Source organism: Arvicanthis niloticus, chromosome 28 (genome assembly GCF_011762505.2).
Source record: "Arvicanthis niloticus isolate mArvNil1 chromosome 28, mArvNil1.pat.X, whole genome shotgun sequence".
NCBI lineage: Eukaryota > Metazoa > Chordata > Mammalia > Rodentia > Muridae > Arvicanthis > Arvicanthis niloticus.
In genome coordinates, this window is record NC_133436.1 from 18,412,346 (window position 1) to 18,420,746 (window position 8,401).

The 8,401-nt window shown below is 41.4% G+C and overlaps 1 pseudogene; it reads right to left on the reverse strand.

The window, feature by feature from the left end:
• Positions 1–6,464: 6,464 nt before the first annotated feature.
• On the reverse strand, positions 6,465–7,993 carry LOC143439969 (keratin, type I cytoskeletal 18 pseudogene; annotated as a pseudogene).
• Positions 7,994–8,401: the final 408 nt, after the last annotated feature.

Genomic DNA, 8,401 nt, shown 5'->3' on the forward strand with positions numbered 1-8,401 from the left:
GACCATGCGGTTCCAAGGGGGAGGAGGTTTATTCAGGGGAAAGGGCAAAGGTGGGGAGAGAAGAGAAGTAGAGGCTGGCCATGACCACGTGGAGAGAGAGGAAGGTGGGGGAGGGGACAGAGAGGCAAGAGGGTAAGAGAGGGTAAGAGGATAAGAGAGTAAGAGCGCAAGAGAGTAAGAGAGAGAGGAGGGGGCAAGCAGCCCCTTTTTATAGTGGATCAGGCTACCTGGCTGTTGCCAGGTAACTATGGGGAGGAGCATACCTGGCTGTTGCCAGGTAACTGTGGAGATGAAGTTTAGACAGAATACTAACAGAGGGAGTTCGAGGTAGAGGCAAATAGCAGAATCAAAAAATGAAACAAAAGAGAGAAAAGGCAGAGAGGGAGGAAGGGATAGAGGGAGGGATAGAGGGAGGGATAGAGGGAGGGAGGGAGGGAGGGAGAGAGGGAGAGAGGGAAGGAGAGAGAGAGAGAGAGAAAGAGGGAGGGAGAGAGAGAGAGAAAGTGTGGGGATTTGAATTTATATTAGAGGAACCATACAAAAAGGATAATTTTTTTTTTTAAAGAGGGATAACTCTCCAATGTGGTACCCATCACAGTCTTGCATCAAATCACAATTTATAACATGGCTTTCATGAATACACTTGGTGCACTGAATTGTTCTAGCAGGTCATGTTTTAAAATTTCTGAATCACCAATAATAATAAACTCAACGCATGGGCCTGGAGATTACTGCCTTGCCATAAAACAAAGTGATTCCACTTCCTTAGAATAAATTATTCTCTAGGCAATCCTACAAAGCACACGGAAGACTTTCCTCATTGGTTATCTCTCTCCCTACTTCTCTCTCTCTCTCTCTCTCTCTCTCTCTTCTTGCTCTTCTCCAACATTAAGCCACTGCACCAGTGGAATTTCCACTTGCATATAAAGCAACTGGTGCCATGGACATATTTACTGTCAGTTTTTATAAAAAGACGATCTATTTCCCTCCATGACAAGAGAGCAGCTGGCTAATTTAGAATGCCTGCTGAAGACTGAGGGAAAAGTAATCATTTTATTTTTCATGGGCATATTTAGAAGGTGCGTGCTGAATATGAATGACAATAAATATTGGAGTTATACAGATATACAGGGGCCTGTCCAAATGTTTTCACAGGAAATACGCAGGAATCCTCATTAAGCTCTAAGGTGGACTTTGATTCAAACAACTTATTTCTTAAGCAACAAATTAAGGCTGGCCAACACTGAGTATGTGATGTTTAAAAAATTTAGAAGACATTCCACTGTTAAGAATTTATTGGATTGTTACGGAATAAATTTTTACATACTGTTATGACATATGGTTTCTCAATAACATGGTTTATTAACAAACACCAAAGCTCTATGATAATTCAGTAACCCAATGTGTGAAATTTTATTATGATAGAATTTAGACACTAGTGTTTAGTTTCGGAATGTAAATTAAAATTTAGAACCATATATTCCACCACTGAGGAAAGAATCACTAAAGGAAATATGAAAATATGATGAGCTTTATTCAAACTCACATTACTTGAGTCCTTTTTAACTCTGTTTGTATTATAGGTGAAAATGATATTTTTTTACTATATGTGTGTAATATATAAATGTGCAAATAAAGATTTTAAAAGTCTACAAAAAGGGTCAGTAAGATATCTCAGTGGGTAGAGCCATCTGACACCAAGGCCAGTGACCTGAGTCTGATCTCTGGAGCCCACATGGTAGAAGGAGAGAGTCAGCTTCTACAGGTTGTCCTCTATCTTTACACAGGCTTTGTGACATTCACAGATCTACACACACACACACACACACACACACACACACACACACACACACGGGGGGGGGAGAGAGAGAGAGAGAGAGAGAGAGAGAGAGAGTAAACTAGTCTAAAAAATAATCATATCTCTTTCCTGTCAATTAAGTGCATTCCCACGCTTATCAAGGGTCTTTATCATATTACTGGCATTAAGCTGGGAATTATGTGTGAAATTACTATAAATAAAACGTATGACCTATGGATTAACAAACTACACATCATCAAATGTACTCACATACAGGAGAGGGCTCATGTGTAACTTTCCAGAAGTTCCATGATGAGGCCATCTTAAACCCATGAGTCTTCCAACACCAATAGACCAGGGCTCTGAGCCATGAAAGTAGCCGCCTTAAACCTGTATGCATTTAAACTTAGCATTCTCAAGGTTCTGGCTCACAGTTTCTTTCATAGCCTTTGCTTGTTTTCTAGCATACTAGAAATATCAAGTAAGAGAGGTTCGAGACTGTAAATGTAGAGGTAGGAGGCAATAGTGGTAGGATGCACCGGCAGAATTAGATGATGACGACGGTGGTGATGATGTCCTGGAGAATTTAAAAATAATCATCAACTGCTTCCTTACACCAGACACAGTTATTTAGAAATGGATCATAGATCCAAAGGCAATGCTAAAAGCAAATAATTTCTAGAAGAAAACAGAAGACAAAAATCCCTGTAATGCTGATATCGGCAGATATTGTTTAGACATGATGCACAAAAGCATGAACCAGAAAAGAAAGAAATTTCTCCTGTTTTTTTCTAGTTTCATATCTGTACTTATCTCTGTGTGTATGCATCTCTCTCTGTCTGTCTATCTCTCTCTCTGTCTGTATGTATTCATGCACATAGTATGCATGCATATATATACGTATACATATATATGGGCACATGTGTGAGGTGCATATACATGTGTATGCAAGTACCTGTGGAGGCTTAATGCTAGAATCATCACTGATTGCTTTTCCACTTTGCTTATTAAGAAAGGGTCTTTCAATCAAACCCAGAGCTCATCAATAAGACTAGTCTAGCTAGCTCACCACTTTGCTCTGGGGATTTCCTTGTGCCAGCCTTCTAAGGCTCAAACAGTAGGCCACTAACCCTCTGAGCATTTTAGTTCTTGGGGTTGAAAGCCCAGTCCTTATGCTTACTCAGCAAGCATTTCTACCACTATGTCATCACTTCAGCCCTCACAAGAGGAAACTTCGGTGAGATTTAATTAAAATGAAAAAGTTTGTTCTTCAAGAGACATTATTTTAAAAATGAGAGACGAAGCCACAGCATAGGGGGAAATATATACAGAGAATAAATGGAACAAAAGAGTCATTTTTGGAAGTTGTGTGTGTAGCTTAGGCCTCAATAAGACACAACTGAATTGTCAAAAGGTTTAATAGACTCACCACAGTGAAAGAAATTAAATAAAATTTTCAGTAAGAATGCAAAAAAAAATGAACTCAATATCATTAATTATCAAGGCAGCACAAATTGAAATAGAAGTGGCCTATTAATGTATATTTCTAGAATAGCTTTGAAAAAAGGAGATCACTTACACCAAATGATACTGGTCAAGGTGTATAACAAACAGAGCAGAAGGGAATGTGAAAGTGTATAGCCGCTTTCACAATCATACCATTGTTACAGAACCTAATAATTCCACTCCCAGATACTTGTTTCCAGGAAATGAAAACGCAGACTGGCCATATAAAGACACAAGTATGGCAGTTTCATTTATAAAAATCAACAGCTAGGAATAGCCCCCAAATCATCAAAATAAATAAATGATGATTTACAATGGAATATTATTTGGCAGAAACTATCTGTGGGTCTCACTGATTACAACACGGATGAATGTGAAGAAGCCAGGCACACATACAAGAGAGAACACACTACATGACTCCCGCTGCGTATGTAGTCACGACCAGGTTTTGGAAAGATGAAGGTATGGGGCAAGAAGGCACACAAAGAAAACTTTGGGAGTGCTGGGAAGTCCAGCCTGCAGTGTGTGGTGGGGTACCACAGGCATAAATTACTCCGAAGATGTTCAAGCTGATTAGTTTGAAGGAACATAGTTGATAATATGTAAATTGTGACTCAACAGGAGTGATTTAAAAAAACAAAGGAAGAGGCAGAAAAACTTTTTAAAAACATGTATAAGCTTTAATTACAAAATATGAGGGGTCTGTGCATTTTTAATGGCCATAAAACAGCTCATAGAATAAAAGCAAGTTTGGCTGCCTGCCGTGCGACTTTGGTCGTACTGGCTTCCCTTCCTGTCTCTCTCAGTCGGTATCTATTATAAAGGAAAGTGATAACAGTACTTACTTCATAGAGTTGTTGAGAGAATTAATGAGAAAACGTGTGTGAAGTATTTCTCAGTAATTAAGTCCTATTATTTTCAGTAACTGCTGAGAGAATCATATCACATATTTAATGCTGAGGAAAACTTGGAGTTATAAAGAATTCAAATTAAATTAGGCTTATGTTGGTTAGGAAAATATAGTATCATATAACAGACACTTTTTTTTTTTCTTTTTAAAAGGATTTTTTTTTTCCCGGCGACATGCTCTTGCTAAGTATTCATGGCTGTCTCAGAGCTAGCCATTAGGTCAGACTGTCCTCTAACCCAACATCAGACACATAGAAAGGTGTCTAATTAATTGAATGAGTGGGGTAGCTGATTCCTGGGATGCTTTAGGATTAAAGATGGGTGTTGGTGGTATACTGTGCTAACTCACATTTTAATTCTTATTTTTACATGCATCGAGTGTGCGCACATGTCCATGGTGTACACGTGGAGGTCAGAGGAAAACGTGGAGGAGTTAGTTACCTCTTTCCACCATGTGGGTCCTGGGGATTGAACTCGGGTCATTAAGCTTGGCAGCAGCACTTTTCCCTGATGAGGCAGCTCACTGGCTGTTAAATTTCATTTTTAAGCTATGAATGTTCTTTATCATTAAAAAAAAACTTATAAAAATGATTTTAATAGGTACAAGAGAACAAAGCTTAACCCTTCATGCAGCATCCACCAAAGACCTCTTGGCCTCTAGGTTACAGCCATTGACAAAGCCCAATGGGGAGTGAGGGGTCTTACAAGGAGTTACACAGGGCAGGCAAGAACATCACAAGGAGAGTGCAAGACTGACAGGAATGGGAATGGCATACACTGCACAACCAAGCAAAGCCTGGATGGGGGTGGGGATCGGGCTCCATTTAAAATGCTCTTAAACACTTTCAACTCCCTGACTCAGCCCTAAGCATCATTTCTACCTCCCAAACCCTAGAAAGTTCTAATACCATTTGTTCTCTGGGATTCTTATTGACTCTCCTAGACAGAGAAAAGCTCTGCACTGTCATGGCCTTGACTGCAGTTAGTCATAGCAAAATCTGTCATAGATCATATGACACATCATGATTTAATCAATTGTTAAGAAAGCCTGTGTCACTTAAAGTCAGACATGGTATTTCCACCACTTGGAATTTTTCTTTGAATTTATTAAAGGAGCTATGCTGAGGGTCTGGAGACATGGAAGATGGGAAACAGGTAGTCAGGAGTTGAAGCTCTGAAATACCTTCAGCGTTGGCAGTGTGTTTTAAGAACACCAGAGTTTAGCTAGCACGATGTAGTAGCTTCCTTTTCCTCATTCTCAGTCACTACTTTTTGGGAGTTTGTTGGCTTCTGTGTAGTCAGCAGGATGAAGCCCTGTATAGTTCAAGGCTCTTTTGAATATTTAGTCCTCTGCAATGAATGAACGGCTAATGCCAGCTCATCACTTCCACGTTGCTTTCATCATGTGTTATCCAAGTACAGATATAACCGCCACTCCTAGATCATATACTCTTCTAGAAAGTTGTTGCTCATCAAAAGTGAAGGTGGTTTCCCTTCACTTGAATCCGAGCAGGCTTCTGACATATTTGTAACAGAGAGCATATTGGAAGTGCCATCCATGGGTCTGGAAGCCAGGTCATAAAGGTGACAGTTTCTATCTTATGCTCTAGAAGCCTCAACTTCTGTGTAAATAGTGTGATTGCTATAGGTCAGACAAGATGTTCAGGAGCTCTCAAGAGCCCATGAAGAAAGACAACAGGAACAGACTTAGATTCTACATGAAGGGCGAAAAATGGCAAACCAACTTCCAACCAATCCAGCACTGAGATGTTCTATCTCTTGTCCTGTCAGTTGCAATTACATGAGAAACCTGGAGTCAGAACTCTGCAGGCCAGAGCTCCCAGAGTTCCAATCCCACAAAGAGAAAAAAAAAAGCTAGTTTAAAGTATTTATCTATGGAGCGAGTTGTTAGATAGCAAGAGAAAGCAAACCAGGCAATGTCCCCTACCTGTACTTGAATTGCTTGGCAAGGCAACACTTACAGTAATCTCATGAGCAAGCAAAAGCAGCCTCACATATGAGTGATTGAGCATCATGTAAAATACTTGAGCTGAGGCTTCATATAAAACAAACAAACAAAACAAACAAAAAGTCAATGGCCCTGAATGTATTGTGGTTCTATTTACGTCACTAATATAATTGCTTCATTAACACATTATGTATATTCTGTTTTAACTACGTGTCTTCCCGCCATGATACAACACCCTGACTAAGGCAACTTAAGAAAGATAGGGTTTAGTTTAGCTCATAGTTCTTTTTTTTTTTTTTTTTTTTTTGGTTTTTTGAAACAGGGTTTCTCTGTGTAGCCCTGGCTGTCCTGGAACTCACTCTGTAGACCAGGCTGGCCTCGAACTCAGAAATCCGCCTGCCTCTGCCTCCCAAGTGCTGGGATTAAAGGCGTGTGCCACCACCACCTGGCAGCTTGCATTGTCAATGAAAAAACTGTCAATGAAAAAAGTCAACAGAAGATTTTTTTCAAGATAATTTTTTTTTTTGTAGTGAGTTCTCATCTTTTATTGGTCCTTCAGTCCCCAGGGGTTCCCTCCTTCTCAGCGTCAGTGCCTCAAAACTCTGATGTCATTGGTCTTGGACACCACTTTGCCATTCATGATCTTACGGTTAGTTGTCCTCTACACAGTTTGCATGAAGTTGCTGGAGTTCAGGGCATTGTTGAGACTGAAATCTTCCCCATCCTCCAGCAAGCGGCGGTAGGTGGCAATCTCCACCTCAAGCTTCACCTTGATATTCAACAGGGCTTCATATTCCTGGGTCTGGTGCTGCCCCTGCCCGAGTTTGTGCCAGCTCTGACTCTAGATGCAGAAGGACCCCATTGAGCTGCTCCATCTGTGCCTTGTATTGGGCCTCCATGTCCCCGAGGTTGTTCTCCAAGTTGTTCTGGTTTTTCATGGAGTTCAGATCAACCTCCAAGGTCTGAAGGGTGGTCTCAGCATCCCTGATTTCAGAAGACTTGCTGGTGATGACTTTGGTACTCTCCTCAATCTGCTGAGGCCAGAACTTGTCCAGCTCCTTGCGGTTTTTCTGAGCCATCTCTTCATACTGGGCGTGGTTGTCCACCATGATCTTGCTGAGGTCCTGAGATTTGGGAGCATCGACTTCCACAGAACTGGCAATCTGGGCTTTCAGACCTTGGACTTCCTCCTCATGATTCTTCTTCATGAACAACAGTTCCTCCTTGAGTGCTTCAATTTCTGTCCCCTACTGCAGCCTTTGATATTGGTGTCATCTACCACCTTGTGGAGTCCATGGATGTTGTTCTCCACAGACAGTTCTGTCTCATACTTGACTCTAAAGTCACCAGCGGCAAGACGGGCATTGTCGATCTGCAGGACAATGCGAACAATGTCCACAGAATTCACAAAGATCTGAGCCTTCAGGTCTTCGATGGTCTTGAAGTAGTGGCCCCAGTCTCTGATGCCCTGGGGTCCCTTCTTTTCCAGATGTTCCCAGATTTTGGTCTCCAGTTTCCTGTTCTCAGTCTCCAGGCTCTTCACCTTGTCTAGGTAGCTGGCCAGGTGGTTGTTCAGGTCTTGCATGGTCTCCTTAGTCTGGATTACACCCATTCCTGCCAGGCCTGTGGACCCCACAGAGCCTCCCCAGATGGAGCGGGACACGGATATCCAGGACTCGGAGACCCCAGTGCCTGCATAGACTCTGGATGCGCTGCTTACAGGCCGGACCTGCTGACTGGGGGAGAGTCTGCCCACAACCCATGGACTGGTAGTTGGTGGAGAAGGTGGTGTAGAGGGTGGTGAAGCTCATCTTGTCTCAAGAGGAAAGCGAAGCAAGAGACCAGGACAGGAGTTCCACCGCAGTGTGATAATTTCTTTTAACAGATCTCCAATACATATAAAATTATTTGTGCATGATTGTGTGTATGTGTGTGTGATATGTGTCCACTTTATTCTTATTACTATTTATTTCATCAATGACATTTCATTTTGGTTTGAAAGTATTACCTTAACATTGTAGTATTTTATTTCCCTAATAATGGCAACACCTTCCCAGAGACTTCACTTCTTTATTGATATTTAATGAATGAAGGTATCCCTAAAGCCATGGATATCTCCTGGCATATAGCAAGTTAACAAGAGATCGCGACATCTTGATTTTCTCATTCATCATCTCTAGCAATCAGCAGGCCTGGCTTAGGGAAGAATGAAAAGGGGG